This window comes from Giraffa tippelskirchi, chromosome 6 (assembly GCF_054371585.1).
Source record: "Giraffa tippelskirchi isolate mGirTip1 chromosome 6, T2T-mGirTip1v1.2.pri, whole genome shotgun sequence".
Lineage (NCBI taxonomy): Eukaryota > Metazoa > Chordata > Mammalia > Artiodactyla > Giraffidae > Giraffa > Giraffa tippelskirchi.
The window spans coordinates 99,920,829-99,939,085 of NC_137280.1; the positions used below are offsets into that span (position 1 = coordinate 99,920,829).

Consider the following 18,257-nt stretch of genomic DNA (forward strand, 5'->3'; position numbering starts at 1 on the left):
TAATTCCATACAGCTCAGATCTGTAGTCTCACCGACATAATATAGAAACAAAAACTTTGTTCTTATTTAATCATGAAGACATTTCTAAAAGCAAACTTCCAAAGCACCATTCCTTCCCCAATCTACCCTTCTAATTCCATGATATTAAAATTATGCCCCATACTTGGTTAGTGACTCATTTCTTGAAGAGTAACATGCTGTTTTTATGTATTTTTTTAAAAACAAAATGAACAACAGAACAAAAAAATGTCCTTGTGAGAAAATTAAGAATTTGTTCATTTGCAAATAATGCAAACTCAATTTCAACTAGTTTAAGCAAAACAAAACAAAATAAAACAAAAAAGGAACTAAAAGACTCTATAATTGGAAAAAGAAGAAGAGATGCTGCGCTACAGTAACAGCAGGTACCCACTGTATTCCACTGACCGGCCCCCTTGCATGCATACACAAACTGCTATATACATACTTCCTTCCAAATACACAATTCATTTAAGTGTTTGTTCAGCATTATTTACACAATTATTACAAGGAATGAAGAATGCATTCTCAGTGTTAAGAGGTGAAATATTATAGATGAAAGTAAAAACCTACTTCGACTACCACAAGCAACCCCTGCTTTTATCCCAGTTTATCAGATTATATTTACAGGCTTTTTTTTCTTTAAATATACATGCACATATACACTTAAGTTTTTAGAGAAATATACAGTGTTGACGTATGCATGCATATCTTTGTGTTTTTCACAGAAAAGTCATACTTCATGTAATATAAAAATTGCTTCCATCCCTCTCCCTCTCGCCCACCACCATAAGCCCCCTGAGGAGTCTGCCATGTCATTTTCAAACCTGATATATAGTATGTCCTGGCTGTATATACCATAATCTATTTGCAATTTATTTTCTCACTAATGGAAATACAGGCTGCTTCCTATTTTACAGTAATAAATAATACTGCAATGAAAATACTCATTTATTCCTTCTGAAATACAATATTAAAACTGGGTATATAACAAGAAATTGTATAAATTGTGTTTATATTTTCTTCCCTGTTTTCCATTAGTCTGTGATTTTCATTATTTGGCTATCCATTTACACATTTTACTATTAATCCAGCGTTCGTTATTTGTATATTCTTTTCCATCTGTCACTTGCTTTCTAACACTGCTTATAGTGAAGTGTATTGGTTGCAGAGACTTTAAAAATGTTATATAGTCAAATTTAGCAATTTAACTTTATGGCTTCTAATTTTGGTTTACAGAGAGCTTCCATAACCCACAGTCCCCAGATTTTGATTTATTTTCTTTAAAAGTAATAATTTTATTACGTTTCAGAACTTTAATCCAACTAGAATTTATTTTTATGACTCAAGTGAAGAAGATCTTTAACTGTGGTTTTGCCAAATACTTATCAGAATTTCCAGCACTACCTTTAAGTAGCTTAAAAGTTCTCAGCCAATTCAAATGAGTTAAAATTATTTTTATAACTAACTTTCCATATAGATAGGTCACTTTCTGTCAAAGTGATCAGTTTTTTACATCTGTATCAAATAACCAGTGTTTTAATTATTTTATGTTAGAGCAAATGCTCTCAAACTTTTTGCTCTAAATCATCTCAGTTGCTTTCTACTTTCAACTGAGCTAGAACAGAGACTGGATTTATCCTCCCAGAAGAACTACTGGACAAAATACAAACAATAGTCTTCAAGACATTGAACATCAGGCAAAAAAGGAAAACGATCACTGAGAGAAAGGAAACAAATTTAGGCTTACAACTGTCACAGCTTTATGACCTTGAATGCTCCAGGCAACAGAACAGGGAGGGAAAACCCAGGCAGAGCCTGGAAGATTTCCTGACCTGAGATGATGGAAATGGAAACTGAGTGGCTATAGTTAGCCCAAACGCTGCTCTGTTACTATCAAACAAGTCTCAAAAGTAGGAACTATTCCAAGTAACTTAATTTCATCTCAGAACAAAGCTCAATCAGACTTCAATGCAAAAATGTGCAGCAATTAAGGCAAAATTCACAATGTCTGGCACTGGGAAAACCCAGGAAAAGACAACCCCAAATTAGGGGGTGGAAAATACCAATCAAAAGCAAACAAGAAGATCTGAAAAGCCCAGCACACCTGAGGTGGCGAGCCTTCCAAGGGACTCGCCATGCTGGGGTGGCCTGGGATGGCCCTGTGGCTGCCAGGGGAGGCTGGACCCTAGGACAAGGGGTGCTACCTGCCTGACTGGCTCCAGAGCAGCTCCCAACACCTAGCTGCCTACTACGCACCTTTACCCTCCACCCCCAGCTATGGCCATTATAGGAACACCCTAACCCCCAAGGAGGAGGGTTTCCAACCTTTCTAGCAGTTGCAGGCCCCGGCCACATGGGCTTCTGGACAGCACCTCCCTTGCTGTGTGCACTGGCCCAGCCTTGCCAAGGGAGGCACTCTATGACCTGCTCTGGTACAGCAAGCTGCCAACTTGATACCCAATTCCCCACCTCCCCAAGGAGGTGGCACACTTCTAGAATGGCAGTCACCACCAGCGAAGACTTGGGACACACCGGCAGCAACTGCGATGGTGGACAGTGCCAGGAACCTGAAATTTTCATTTCGCTGCTGCCCGCGGATGATTTGCTATTACCTGAGAGGCCAAAGCCCTCCCTGCTGTTATCTGAGTCCCAGAGTGAGGTCTGGAAAGTCAAAGTGTTAACTGCTCAGTCGTTGTGTCTAGCTCTTTGTGATCGCACGGACTGTAGCCCACCAGGCTCCTCTGTTCATGGAATTCTCCAGCCCCAAACTCGTGAATCAAGAGGGGAAGGCATCTCACCGCTACCACTTTACCCAGGAAGACCCGCACTTAGTTCTGTACTGGGTCATTCCCAGCCCGCAGCTTTCAGCCCACCTGCACCACGCAATTTCCAGCCTCCTGATCCCCACCGACAGCTCTGGGTCTGATTTTCTTCCTTAGACTCTGAATAACGACTCCCTTCAGCTACCAGAAGGTCTCCACCTCCAGCAGATGAAGTTCAGTGAAGTCCCAGATTTGGGGGTGTTCTATAGTAGCTTTGTGGCCAAAGGAGTCAGGTTTGGGATCTTTCAGCATAAAGTGGTCAACACCAGCGAAGTCAAGACACACGGAGACAATTCCTTAATACATGGGAGCTCTTTGAAGATGGTCATTTGAGCCACTTTATTGATGGAAAAGGAGTTGCAGGGAACTGGACGTCCTATGTCAGCTGTGCCCATTTCCTGTTGGAGCAGAACCTTGTGGCCATACTATGTCAAGGGCAGATTTTTATGAAAGCTGTAAGGAGACCTACCAGAACCAAGAGCTCCTCCTGTGGTATGGAGATTGCTATGAGAAGTTTTGGATATTCCGGTAAGCCTGCAGGTTGTAAAGCAGGGGAAGCAGGCATCCAGGTCCTCCAAAGGTGATTACACATCTTTGCCGTACACAGTGAGGCCCTCTTAGTGGAAGGACTGGGCTCTTTCCCCAATACAGCACCTTCCTGCAGCTTCTCCACTTGCCTATGGAATTTCTTCCTTCCAACTCTAACGCAGAACACAAAACTGAGGGCATGTCTAACCAGATGGCCATTACCCAGATGGAGGAAGATGTCCTCATCTTTCCAAAGCTGCTGAACCTACTTCTGTTCACCAGGATACTTTTTCTTGAATCCCTTCACCCGCTCACAGAGAATAAAATAAAAATGAAACAAATGGATGCAACCTCTGCCTTAAAAAAAAAAAAAAAAAAAAAGCAAATAAGAACACAGATATTAAAATTAACAGTGATATTAAGTTGGTTGTCATAACTATATTCCACATGGTTAATAAGTTAAAGAAAAAACTGAGCATGTTAAATAGAGACATGGTAAATATAAAAAAGATCCAAATAACTCCAAACCAAAATCCCAGAGCTTAAAATTATTATGTCAGAAATGAAAAATCCTCTGGATGGGATTGATGGCTGACTGGATATTGCAGCACAAATAATTGATGAACTTGAAGACATAGCAACAGAGATTATAGAATATGAAAAGGAGAGCAGAAAGTCTAAAATAATGATGAAGAGAATTAATGAGCTATGTGACAACTTCAAGCAACCTAATATAGGTGCAATTAAAGTCCCAGAAGTAGAGAAGAAACAGGGGGTCCAGAAAAAACATATGAAGAATTATGGCTAATTTTTTTACTAATTTGATGAAAAGTCTAGTGCACAGCATGAAGTTTTACAAAGGAAAAAGGTAAAAGAAACATTTTAAAAACTGAACCAGAGCATATCATGATCAAACTGCTCAAAACCAGTGATAAAGGCAAAAATATTAAAAGCAGCCAGAGAAAAAAGACACATTACATACAAAGGAATAGAGATAAGGATGACAAAATATCTCTTATCAGAAACAATATGAACCTGGTCAGAGTGGAGCAACATCTTTAAAGTACTAAAAAAAAAAAAAATCAACTTATTAATAGAAATCTATACTTAGCAAAGGGCAGGGAGATTCAGGAGGGACACAAAACTACAGAAAGGAAGAAACCTTTGTGGATGATGAATATATTCATTGTCTTGATGGTGGTTATTTCACAGGTATGTACCTATGTCAAAATGTATCAAAATATGCACTTAAAATTTGCAACTTATCATATGTCAATATATTTAAATAAAGCTATTAACTTTTTTAATGGAGAAAAATTTGGCATTCTTACACAGTTTACTATTTTCTTTTTTAAAATCAGTTGGTCAAGTTTCATTGTAATCCCTAATGGAATTTAAATTGAATTCCACTGATGTATGATATGAGAAAGAACTGATATACTTGTGATTTTGATTCCATTTTCTTAATTTGTGTGTGTGTGTTCTGATTGTTTCTGGAAATGTTGAACTGTCTAAATTGTATCTTTTCAATTTCTCTTTCCTCCTTGAACCTTACAGGCATACCTGTAATTTCAAAAATGTCCCAACTAACTTCAATGTATAAGTGAAAGTACAGTTATTCCCTCATCAAAGGGTAACAACCATTTTCTCTATCCAGTAGTATCTAGTTATCATCAAATAACATATGTTCCTCTACCCAGTTCCAAATTCAGGATCTCTAATTGAACAGATTCAGAAATGGTTTCTTGGGATCCCATTAATTCAAACCTCAATGGGAGGAAAGATTGAGAAGTTCTCATTTAGAAATGGAGGAATAGGTCCTGGTAGTAGTGATTCAGGTCCAGGATTTACATCATATCCAGATGGGCCCGAGAAGCAGAGGTTTCCTATTCTGGATGTAGTACAAGTTACTTATTCTGCCTAACTGGCTGCCTCTTGCTCTGCTTACTGTAAATATCTCTTTCTGATACTTGAGAGGTATACTACAAAGACTACCACTGCTGGTGACCATGCCAGTTCAGCAGTCCAGATGTTGTTGCTGCCAGGTTTATGGCCTAAAAATCAGCAGAGGTATTGAACAATCAGAGGTCCTTGGATGCCTGCCTCAGATTTCTCCGACAGTTCACCTCCTGGAACTCTATTGGTTCTCCATCAATTTTGCTTTTACAAACTCTGTTACCTAACAACCAAGACCAGAATTTTTATTAGTAAGAACTTTGAATCCAGGCATCATCTGAGTATTTTATGTTCCTTAGCAATTGGCATGCAGATTTTATCCTTGTCCCCAATTACCAACCTAAAAGGTCGTGTTGGCTTCTGAATAATGGAAATATAAAATTACAAACTGTGATGGTGAAAGAAAGCTAATCTGCCCCAAACTTCATCCCAGTGAAAAGCACAGTTAATATAGAAAACTACTCCTTGTGTAACACAGCACAGGGGACTGTTGAGCATCAGGTGGTTGTGAATAATAATGCTGTAATGAGTACGGAGTGCAGGTATTTGCTTGATATCCTGTTTTCAAATCTTTTGACATATACCCACAAGTGGAACTGCCATTTAGTTATTTAGTTCTATTTTTAGTTTTTGAGGATTCTCTATATTGCTATCCATGGTGGCTGCACCAATCTGCATTCCCACCAAGAGGGCACAAGAGTTAGTCTCTTTTATTCCACATCCTCCCCAGCACTTCTTATTTCTTGCTTTTGTAATAACAAATGTGCCAGTCTAACAAGTGGAAGGTGATATCTCACTGCGGATTTGATTTGCATTTCCTTGATGATTGGTAATGTTGAGCACCTTTTCATGTATCTGTTGGTCTACTGTATTTCTTCTTTGGAAAAAAGTCTATTCAGTTCTTCTGCCCTTTTAAAATCAGATTGTTTGGGGGGTTTTGTGTTCTTGTGTTAGTTTGTTGTTCAGCTATAGGCCATACTGCAGACAGCCTCAGGTTTACCCGATGCCAGCTTCTGATCTCAGAGTAAAATACACCTTTATCATCTATTATTTATAATATTAACTCCCACATAAAAGATCACTTAGCCTTTATTAATTTATTTTTTTAACATTCAGCTAATACATTGGCTGCCTCACCAATCATAGCTCACACTACCCTCGTCAAGTTTGGTGGACGATGATTGGTCTCTTTGTCAGCGAGGGACAATTTCGAAGGATCTAACTTACAAGAAGGTAGAAATTATCTTTGTCAGATAAAATAGTAAATGTTCTTGATGGGACAAAAAACAAAAAGAAAAGCCTTGAAAGTGATAGCATCAAGGATTGACATCACCTGATAAAAACCAGTTATTTTCTTTAAGCAGAAATTTTGCAAGTTAAAAAGCAGATTAAACTAATCTCTCAATTTCTGAATCTCTTACATTTGAAGGAAATTCTGGGGGATAAACTCAAGTATGTACCTGCTTAAAAAAATCAAAGATTCTTTGCTTTGCTCTTACATCCAAGTCAGGCTTCAGCAAGACATGAACTGTGAACTTCCAGATGTTCAAGCTGGTTTTAGAAAAGGCAGAGGAGCCAGAGATCAAACTGCCAACATACGATGGATCATCGAAAAAGCAAGAGAGTACCAGAAAAACATCTATTTCTGCTTCATTGACTATGCCAAAGCCTTTGACTGTGTGGATCACAATTAACTGTGGAAAATTCTGAAAGAGATGGGAATACCAGACCACCTGACCTGCCTCTTGAGAAACCTGTTTGCAGGTCAGGAAGCAACAGTTAGAACTGGACATGGAATAAGGACTGGTTCCAAATAGGAAAAGGAGTACGTCGAGGCTGTATATTGTCACCCTGATTATTTAACTTCTACACAGAGTACATCATGAGAAACGCTGGGCTGGAGGAAGCACAAGCTGGAATCAAGATTGCCGGGAGAAATATCAATAACCTCAGATATGCACATGACACCACCCTTATGGCAGAAAGTGAAGAAGAACTAAAGAGCCTCTTGATGAAAGTGAAAGTGAAAAAGTTGGCTTAAAGCTCAACATTCAGAAAACTAAGATCATGGCATCCGGTCCCATCACTTCATGGCAGATAGATGGGGAAACAGTGGAACCAGTGGCTGATTTTATTTTTTGGGGCTCCAAAATCACTGTAGATGGTGACTGCAGCCATGAAATTAAAAGACGCTTACTCCTTGGAAGGAAAGTTATGACCAACCTAGATAGCATATTAAAAAGCACAGACATGACTTTACCAACAAAGGTCTGTCTAGTCAAGGCTATGGTTTTTCCAGTAGTCATGTATGGACAAGAGAGTTGGACTATAAAGAAAGCTGAGCGCCGAAGAATTGATGCTTTTGAACTGTGGTGTTGGAGAAGACTCTGTGAGAGTCCCTTGGACTGCAAGGAGATCCAACCAGTCCATCCTAAAGGAGATCAGTGCCGGGTGTTCATTGGAAGGAGTGATGTTGAAGCTGAAACTCCAATACTTTGGGCACCTGATGCGAAGAGCTGACTCATTGGAAAAGACCCTGATGCTGGGAAAGATTGAGGGCAGGAGGAGAAGGGGACGACAGAGGATGAGATGGTTGGATGGCATCACCGACTCGATGGACATGGGTTTGGGTGGACTTAGGGAGTTAGTGATGGACAAGGAGGCCTGGCGTGCTGTGGTCATGGGGTCACAAAGAGTCGGACACGACTGAGCGACTGAACTAAACTGTGAATTAATAACAAAATACTAATAATAGTTAACATTTATTCAGTGTTTGTCACATGCCAGATTCTAAGTGCTTTCCGTACATTGATTTATTAATCCTCATAACAACCATTATGAGGCAACTATTATCAGCATTCCTATTTAAGAGGTTAGTAAATGGAAGACCTGGAGTTTAGACTCAGAGTTGTCTGCTGCTGAGTGGGTATATTCACCTCTCTACAAACTGTCCTTCTTTTAGTACATAGAAGGTTCTCAATATGACTTTTCAGAACGAAAAGTACACCAAGGACTGCAGGAATGATAAAAGAAGGACCTTGTATATTTTCTTAATCTTGAAATACTAGACAGTTGCCTTCTCCGGTGGCTCAGCTGGTAAAGAATCTGCCTGCAATGTGGGAGACCTGGGTTTGATCTCTGGGTTGGAAAGATCTGGAGAAGGCAAAGGCTACCCTTTTCAGCATGCTAGCCTGGAGAATTCCATGGACTGTATAGTCCATGGGGTCGCAAAGAGTCCGACATGACTGAGCAACTTTCGCTTTCATATTTCTGGAGGGTAAATTTGAAGAAAATTTTAATACTCTTAAAAAACGTTTCCAGTAGCACATTTGGTTTCATAAAAGCTGTGCTTCTTATCTTCTAGGTATTCTTAGGATACTGCTTGTAACCCTTTTAAAATTCTACATGCTATAAGCTACTCTGACATACTGAATCTTTTGAAAGTACATAAATTGCCACTTAAAAAGTGCCTAAACACCAGAAGTATCTAAGTTCTGTATCCATTCACTAAAGATGAGTTTTTGTGGAGGTAAGCTTCCTTGCTGCTGTTTTACAGGAATGAGAGTTTGAGTGCCTATCCTGCGCCAAGAGCTGAGGTAAATACTTTCTGATCTCTCAACTCCTTCAGTCAGACTCAGTTCTTCATAAGCAACGACTGCTCTTTGTGTCTGGCTAGTCATCAAAGGGATTCTCAGGCCTTCTTTCACCAACATCACAAGTTTAATTCTTTTAATTGTGCTCAAGTCATCTACATGGGTCTCTGAAACAGGCAGAGCAATTTTCTGCTGAATTAAGCAAGGTTGTAAATTCAAAGAGGATAGCTTACTACAAAGGCTTATTGGATTGCAAATCAATGTAAACAATTTACTTCAAAGGTCTCTGCCTGGATCAACACTTAAGGTTGAAATGTGCTTCAATAGTGCCCGAAAGCTTAAATAAAACTGTCATTTAGATATTCCACATTTTCATTTTATAGTTTGACAGATTTTTCCTCATTCTGTTTTCTTACTAAAGATTAGTCATTTGTATTTTAGAATCTTCTATGAGTTATTCTATTGATCTACTATGACTCTTTATTACATTGAGAAGAATGTTCACTCTCCTCTTTCACTTTTATCAAGAGGCTCTTTACCTCTTCTTCACTTTCTGCAATAAGGGTGGTGTCATCTGCATATCTGAGGTTATTGATATTTCTCCCGGCAATCTTGATTCCAGCTTGTGCTTCATCCAGCCCAGCGTTTCTCATGATGTACTCTGCATATAAGTTAAATAAGCAGGGTGACAATATACAGCCTTGACGTACTCCTTTTCCTATTTGGAACCAGTCTGTTGTTCCATGTCCAGTATGTGTTTATAAAACATGTAATTCTTATTTTAAGGTGATGTATTTTTAATCTCTACAAGATATATTAGGCTATATAAATTATTCTGGTGTGTTTTCTAACTTTTCTCGTATAAGCACATAGTTTGGAGTGGGGTTTTTTGGTTGAATTTTTTGATCATGGTAAAATTTACATGCAGAGAAATACACAGATGTTAGGTGTCCACTGATGAGTTTTGATACAAGGATTCATTTCTATAATGATTATACCAATGAGATACAAACTACAGAAATTTTCCTGTTCACTCCTTTACTCAACACTCAGCCATTCTTTTGAATTCTATCAACACTTATTGCCAAATTTGCAAATCAGAAAATAAAAATTATTTATACAGGAATAAGTGAGGAAGTGAAAAAAATGATGAAAGATCATGTAGTTTATAAGATTTAATTCTGCAATTCTTATAACTATATTTTGTGTGATATCTTGACATGTTGGAAGACTCTTTTAACAGAATTTCTATTTTTAATTGGAAAATTTTACATGAGAAGGCCTATGATTTGCATATGCATTTGGTAAAATTTCAGAAGGATTAGAAATAGAGAGAATTTATGAGAATAGTCTTGAAAAAAATTTTTTTATTGAAAAAAGATATTCTAAAGGAAGCAAAAATGCAGTACTGGCAGAAATACATGGGTTAACATATATGTAAATTTTAATATGGAAATAACAAAAATTGATAATATCAGCCATTTATAAAAAAATATTGCTTGGATTTTAAATAAAAAACCATATACAGAGAGAATATTTTCTCCATTAAAATTAGTATGGTATTCAAAGAAGAGCTCATTAAAAATGTCAAATATCTTCAAAATTACTAACAATAAAATTAAACTTTAAAGTATTTGAATTACCTGGAAAAATAAGACCAGCTGAATATCAGTGACATACTATTACAGACTAATAAAGTTTTCAAACTAATTAAAGTAGATGAATATGTATCAAGAATAAATAAATAAATAAATAAATAATGCTGTTTTTAATGTTGGATAATCAATGATTTAAAAAAATAGTTTTATGTACATAAGTGCATGTTAGTTTCATTTTAAGAAAATTATACTTAAAAATAATTGTTGAGAAAAAGTATCTTATAGATTCACACATATAATAAAACTAATTTTGTAGTCAACAAATAAATATTTAAAAATTAAATTTTTCCTTTTCTCAAACAATTCCAAAAAACTGAAGAGGATGGAACACCCTCAAATTCATTTTATGAAGACAACATTACCCTGATACCAAAACCAGACAACGAAATTACAAAAGAAGAAAATTACTTGCCAATATTTCTATTAAATATTGATGTCAAAATCTTCATCAAAATATCAGCAAGCCAAATTCAACAATATACAAAAAGGATCATACACCATGATCTAGTGAGTTGTATTCCAGGGATGCAAGGATGGTTCAATACCTACAGATCAACCAATGTGATACACCACACCAACAAAAGAAAGGATAAGATCACAGGACTATCTCAACAGATGCAGAAAAGACATCCGATAAATTCAACATCCATTCATGATAATAAGTCTCATCAAAGTTGAAAGAAAGGGAACATATCTCAACATCATAAAGGTATTTTATGGCCACAGATAATATACTCAGTGGAGAAAGTTGAAAGTTCTTCCTCTCAAATCATGAAGAAGGATGCACACTGTCACCACTTCTATCTTACATAACTTTGGAAGTGTCAGCCACAGCAATCAGACATGAGAAAGAAAAGGTATTCAAATTAGAAAAAAAAAAAAAGAAGAAGAAGTAAAACTGTCATCGCTGACATGATACCAGAAAGAGAAAACCCTAAAATCTCCACCAAAAAATCATCAGAATAAATTGAGTTCAGTAAAGGTGGAGGATACAAGGCTAATATTCAGAAATATGTTGCTTTTTATAGTGTTAACAATGAAAGAGAAAGCAAGAAAACCATCCCATTTAAAATCACATAAAAAATTATAAAATACTTAATAAACTTAAACAATAAGAGAAAGACCTATACTCCAAAGACTTTATAACACTGATGAAGGAAACTGAAGACGATACAAAAAAATGGAAAGGTAACTCATATTCATGAATTGGAAATATTAATACTGCTAAAATTGCCACAATACCAAAAGAAATCTACAGATTTAATGTAATCTCTATCAAAATGCTCATGACAGTTTTCACAGAACTAAAACAAATCCTGGGTGTTCATTGGAAGGCCTGATGTTGAAGCTGAAACTCCAATACTTTGGGCACCTCATGCGAAGGGTTGACTCATTGGAAAAGACCCTAATGCTGGGTAGGATTGGGGGCGGGAGGAGAAGGGGATGACAGAGGATGAGATGGTTGGATGGCATCACCGACTCGATGGACACGGGTTTGGGTGGACTCCGGGAGGTGGTGATGGACACAGAGGCCTGGCGTGCTGCGATTCACGGGGTCGCAAAGAGTCGGACACGACTGAGCGACTGAACTGAACTGAAAACAAATATTCCTAAAATTTATATGGAACCACAAAAGACCCATAATAACCAAAGAATAAAGCTGGAAGTATCATGCTACCTGACTATAGACCATGCAGACTACAAAACTACAGTAAACAGAACAATATGGTGCTGACACAAAAACAGGCATATAGATCAATGGAAAAATCCATAAGTAAACCCACACACTTAGGTAAATTATGAGAAAAAGGTAAGGATACACAGTAAAGGAAAAATAGTCTCTTCAATTAATGTTGCTCTGACAACTGAACAACTACACGTAAGAGAAGGTGAGGGTGGGACGTTCTGGGACAATAGCATTGAAACATGTATATTATCATATGTGAAACAGAACACCATTCCATGTTCGATGCATGAGACAAATGCTCAGGGCCGGGGCAATGGGATGACCCAGAGGGATGGGATGGGGAGGGAGGTGGGAGGGGGGTCCAGGATGGGGAACACATGTAAACCCATGGCTGATTCATGTCAATGTATGGCAAAAACTACTACAATATTGTAAAGTAATTAGCCCCCAACTAAAATAAATAAATTTATTTAAAAAAAAAAAGAATGAATAAGAACATTTTCTCACATTATATAAAAAAATTAACTCAGAATGGATTAAAGACTTAAATCTAAGACCAGAAACAATAAAACTCCCAGAAGAAAACTTAGGCAGAGTACTCTTTGACATAAATTGCAGCAATAATTTCTGGATCTACCTTCTAAGGCAAAGAAAACATAAGCAAAAGTAAACAAATGAGAACTAATTAAACTTATAAGCATTTGCACAGCAAAGAAAATATACTGAAGGAAAAATATTTGCAAATGATATGACCAATAAGGGGTTAATATCCAAAATATATAAATCAAGTCAAAAAAAAAAAAAATCTGGTTAAAGAATGGGCAGAAGACCTGAATAGACGTTTTTCCAAAGAAGACATACAGATGGCCAACAGGCACATGAAAACATGCTCAACATCACTAATCATCAGAGAAATGCAAATCAAGAGAAAATAAGGTAACACTTCATGCCTGTCAGAATGGCTATCATCAAAAAGTCTACAAATAACAAATACTGGCAAGGATGTGGAGAAAAGGGAAACCAAGCATACTGTTGGTGGGGTGTAAATTGCTGCAGCCAATATAGAAAACTTCATGGAGATTCCTCAAAAAAAACTAAAAGTAGAACTCCCATATAATCCAACAATTCCACTCCTTAGTATTTATCTGAAGAAAAAGAAAACATTTTGAAAAGATACATGCACTCTAATGTTCACAGTAGCATTATTTACTATAGTCAAGATATGGAAGCCACCAATGTGTCCATGAACAGATGAATGGATAAAGATGTGGTATAAATATATACACACACAATGGAATATTAGCCATAAAGAGAATGAAAATTTTCCATTTGAAACAACACAGATGGACTTGGTGGGTATTATGCTTAGTGAAATAAGTCAGACAGATAAAGACAAATACTGTATGCTATCACTTATATGTGGAATATAAAAAAAATTAAAATGAATGAATATAATAAATCAGAAATAGGCTCACAGATATAGAGAACAAACTAGTGGCTACCAGTGAGGAGAGGAACTAGGGAGGGCAAGATAGGGGTAAGGAATTAAGAGGTATAAACCAGTAAGAATAAAATAAATAAGCTATAAGGCTATATTTTACAGCACAGGGGATATAGCGAATATTTTATAGTAATTTTAAATGGAGTAAAATCTAGCAAACTGTTGAATCACTGTGTTGTATACCAGAAAATAACAATATTATAAATCAGCTATATTTCATTAATTAAATTTTAATTACATAAATTATTTTAGCATCTCTTTTTATTCTCTAAAGTGCCCTGGTTTAGAAAATAAATTACATAATCACTATTATAAACAATGTTCTTGAAATTTCTTACATGTGACATTCACTGTCTAAGAAAGTAAAAGTACAATCTCTAACAATGAGTTACCTTTTTTTGTTTCTTTTTTGGATACTTCTTTTTCCCTGGAATGCGAGCTCTCTATGGAAGCACATTCTCTTTCCTGCTCACTGCTTTATGTTGAGCAGTTAGAATAGGGCCAAAATATAGTAGAGGCTGACTAATAAAATCTCACAAAACACTCTTTTGTTATGGGACAGATGTGTTTTCAACATAACTAATGGCAATTTATATTCCCAACACATTTATATGAAATTATTTACTTGAAATTATTAATGTGTTTGGCCATGCCAGAAAAATGATTTTGATGATATATTGTTATAACATTTTAGAAAGCTATTTCATATATATATACATCATAAAAGAAATATTCAAACTCAATAATTTAAGATATTTGGTAACAAAAAATTATATTTAAATACTGTATAGCCAGAATCTCCCTTGAGCAAAAGTAGTACAATTTTATGTCTTCAGAATTTGCTATGGGTAGGTGCATTTTCATCGTGACTAATGCGAACATAGTGGAGGTGATGGAATTCCAGTTGAGCTAGTTCAAATCCTAAAAGATGATGCTGTGAAAGTGCTGCACTCCATATGCCAGCAAATTTGGAAAACTCAGCAGTGGCCACAGGACTGGAAAAAGTCAGTTTTCATTCCAATCCCAAAGAAAGGCAATGCCAGAGAATGCTCAAACTACCACACAACTGCACTCATCTCACACGCTAGCAAAGTAATGGTCAAAATTCTCCAAGCCAGGCTTCAACGGTACATGAACTGTGAACATCCAGATGTTCAAGCTGGTTTTAGAAAAGGCAGTGGAACCAGAGATCAAACTGCCAACATCTGCTGGATCACAGAAAAAGCAACAGAGTTCCAGAGAAACATCTATTTCTGCTTTATTGACTGTGCCAAAGCCTTTGATTGTGTGGATCACAATAAACTGTGCAAAAATTCTGAAAGAGATGGGAATACCAAACCACCTGACCTGTCTCTTGAGAAATCTGTATGCAGGTCAGGAAGCAGCAGTTAGAACTGGACATGGAACAACAGACTGGTTCCAAATAGGAAAAGGAGTACGTCGAGGCTGTATATTGTCACCCTGCTTATTTAACTTCTATGCAGAGCACATCATGAGAAACGCTGGGCTGGAAGAAACACAAGCTGGAATCAAGATTGCTGGGAGAAATATCAATAACTTCAGATATGCAGATGACACCACCCTTATGGCAGAAAATGAAGAAGAACTAAAGAGCCTCTTGATGAAATTGAAAGAGGAGAGTGAAAACATTGGCTTAAAGCTCAACATTCAGAAAATGAAGATCATGGCATCCAGTCCCCTCACTGCATGGCAAATAGATGGGGAAGCAGTGGAAACAGTGGCTGACTTTAGTTTTTTGGGCTCTAAAATCACTGCAGATGGTGATTGCAGCCATGAAATTAAAAGACGCTTGCTCCTTGGAAGAAAAGCTATGACCAACCTAGACAGCATATTAAAAAGCACAGACATTACTTTACCAACAAAGGTCCATCTAGTCAAGGCTATGGTTTTTCCAGTAGTCATGTATGGACATGAGAGTTGGACCATAAAGAAAGCTGAGCACTGAAGAATTGATGCTTTCGAACTGTGGTGTTGGGGAAGACTTTTGAGAGTCCCTTGGACTGCAAGGAGATCCAACCAGTCCATCCTAAAGGAGATCAGCCCTGAGTGTTCATTGGAAAGAGTGATGTTGAAGCTAAAACTCCAATACTTTGGCCACTTGATGCGAAGAGCTGACTCATTGGAAAAGACCCTGATGCTGGGAAAGATTGAGGGCAGGAGGAGAAGGGGACGACAGAGGACGAGATGGCTGGATGGCATCACCGATTCAATGGACATGAGTTTGGGTAAACTCTGGGAGTTGGTGATGGACAGGGAGGCCTGGCGTGCTGCAGTCCATGGGGTCACAAAGAGTCGGACATTACTGAGTGACTTAACTGAACTGAATGGGAACTAGTTTTCCTACTAAACCGATAATATTTTCTTCATGTCTCTGTCTTGAACTAGAACTTACAGTGGTTTTCTACTTCTGGGTAAGTAAAATTTACTTATTTCTGAAAGTATTTAATTATAAATTTATTTTTATGAAAGGGTCACATGTACTTGTAAAAGGTGAGAATGACAATGGAACTTTCTTTTCCAACAGTCACAAGCAAGGCAGTATGAACAATCCCAGGGAGAAAAGCTAGTAGCTGGACCAAATATTAAAAATATCTGCTAGAAGGTATTGGAAAGCTAAGAAATCAGTGCAGAATTATGAAGCCAAGATTGAAAAGAAGGCTGAACCCCAGAGAAGTAAATTCAATATTGGGAGCATTTTTCCAAATGTGTTTGTTGAATTGAAAGGAGGAGGTTGAGAAGCTTAAGAGCTGAAATGTGATTTTCATAAACTTGTGCTAGTGGGAAAAAATAACAGAGTCAGAAGATACCAGGAGGTGGCACTGGGAATCTCTCCATTGTCTATGCTGGTATCCAGACAGTGTCTTGAAACAAGAATAAGTGTGAAATCATACTGGCTCTCTAATTTTGACCTGCTGGTACTGCTAGCCATTTGACAGAAGCAAATAACTTCCTCTCTAAAGGAAGAACATCATTCAAGTATAAAATAAACCAAGAGAAACAACATACAATAACAGTGCATAATCAGGGAATACAAATAGTGAGGGCACAAGAAACATAATTAAAATAAACCTATCTACTATGTTCAAGGAAATAACAAGAAAACAAAACAAGACATGGAAGAAAACAACAAAAAAAAAATCTAATTTCTATAACTGCAAACTATAAAGTCAAAAGTAAGAACTGTAAATATGGGTTTAACAGCATATTAGAAAAATAATTACTCACTGGAAGATATATCAGAAGAAAACTTCCAGAAGAAAGTATGGAGAGGCAGTTTTCAAAAGAAAAAGAAGAAATAAATGAAAAATACAGAAGGAAGAGTAAAACTCTTACAGAACTCAAAGAAAAAGTACAATATATGTATATGTGTAACTGGAGGGGCAGAAAGAGAGGAGATAAAAGATGGGTAGGAAAAAGATTGGAAAAGAAATGGTGGAGAATTAAAATGCATTAAAAAAAATCAGGTCATGGTTGCAGAGAGCAGTATGTACTCAACAGGTTAAATCAAACAACAAACATAAAACTAGATTTCCTTGTCTAGGCAGATTCACCACACAGTGTGAAATAAATTAAAGTCATACACAATACATGAAAGAATGGTTTTCAGTATATTAAACATCAAGAAACGAAAGACAATGATTCCCGAGAGGCAGGAAATAAATGAGCTGAGGCCCATGACTCAAGAGTTTACTTCCTGGATAGAGTTTACCAGGCCAAGAACACTGATTAGGCATTCAGTTAGATCTTGGTTCCCCAAGGTGAGAAGACACAGCTGTGAGTCCAGGGAATCCTAGACAACTGTATATATAGGGCAGTATCTCAGAAACAAGAGGACTGCACTAACAAGAGTCTCTGAAGACCTGCAGAGGTTCCCCTCAAGTCTTTAGCTGAGGACTGATCAGCATATTTGTGTGAAGAAACTGTCTGAAGACAGACAAAAGAATCACCAGAAAAATAGTAGAGAGAGTAAGTACTGAGCTTATTCCAGACAAAATGATAAACTTAACAAACAAAAATAAACAAAATACAAAAATACGCACACTAAATAAGATAAAATTTATATCTCACATCCGGTAAAAAGGGGCTTCCCTTGTGGCTCAGCTTGCAGTGTGGGAGACCTGGGTTTGACTCCTGGGTTGGGAAAATCCCCTGGAGAAAGGAAAGGCTACCCACTCCAGTATGCTGGTCTGGAGAATTCCATGGCCTCTATAGTCCACGGGGTTGCAAAGAGTCAGACACGACTGAGCGACTTTCACTTTCACTTTCCAGTAAGAAATTACCAGAGAGGCAAAGAAGAAAGAAAACAAGGCCCACATTAAGGAGAAAAATTGATCAAAAGAAAATGACAGAAGAATAAAGATGACAGAACTAGTAAACAAGGACATTAAAATAGTTTCATAACTGTAATTCGTATTTTAAAAAAACTAGGGAAAAAAAGAGGATATAGAAAAAAAGACCCAAATTGTTCTT

At 37.2% G+C, this 18,257-nt stretch overlaps 1 protein-coding gene and 1 pseudogene across 1 annotated transcript in view; one reads left to right on the forward strand and one right to left on the reverse strand.

Moving 5' to 3' along the window:
* LYRM7 (LYR motif containing 7) overlaps positions 1-18,257 on the reverse strand; it is a 620,686-nt gene that overhangs the window by 576,418 nt on the left and 26,011 nt on the right. The window lies entirely within an intron of this gene.
* The window catches only part of LOC145510872 (PR domain zinc finger protein 14-like), an 87,869-nt pseudogene continuing 71,786 nt past the window's right edge, over positions 2,175-18,257 (forward strand).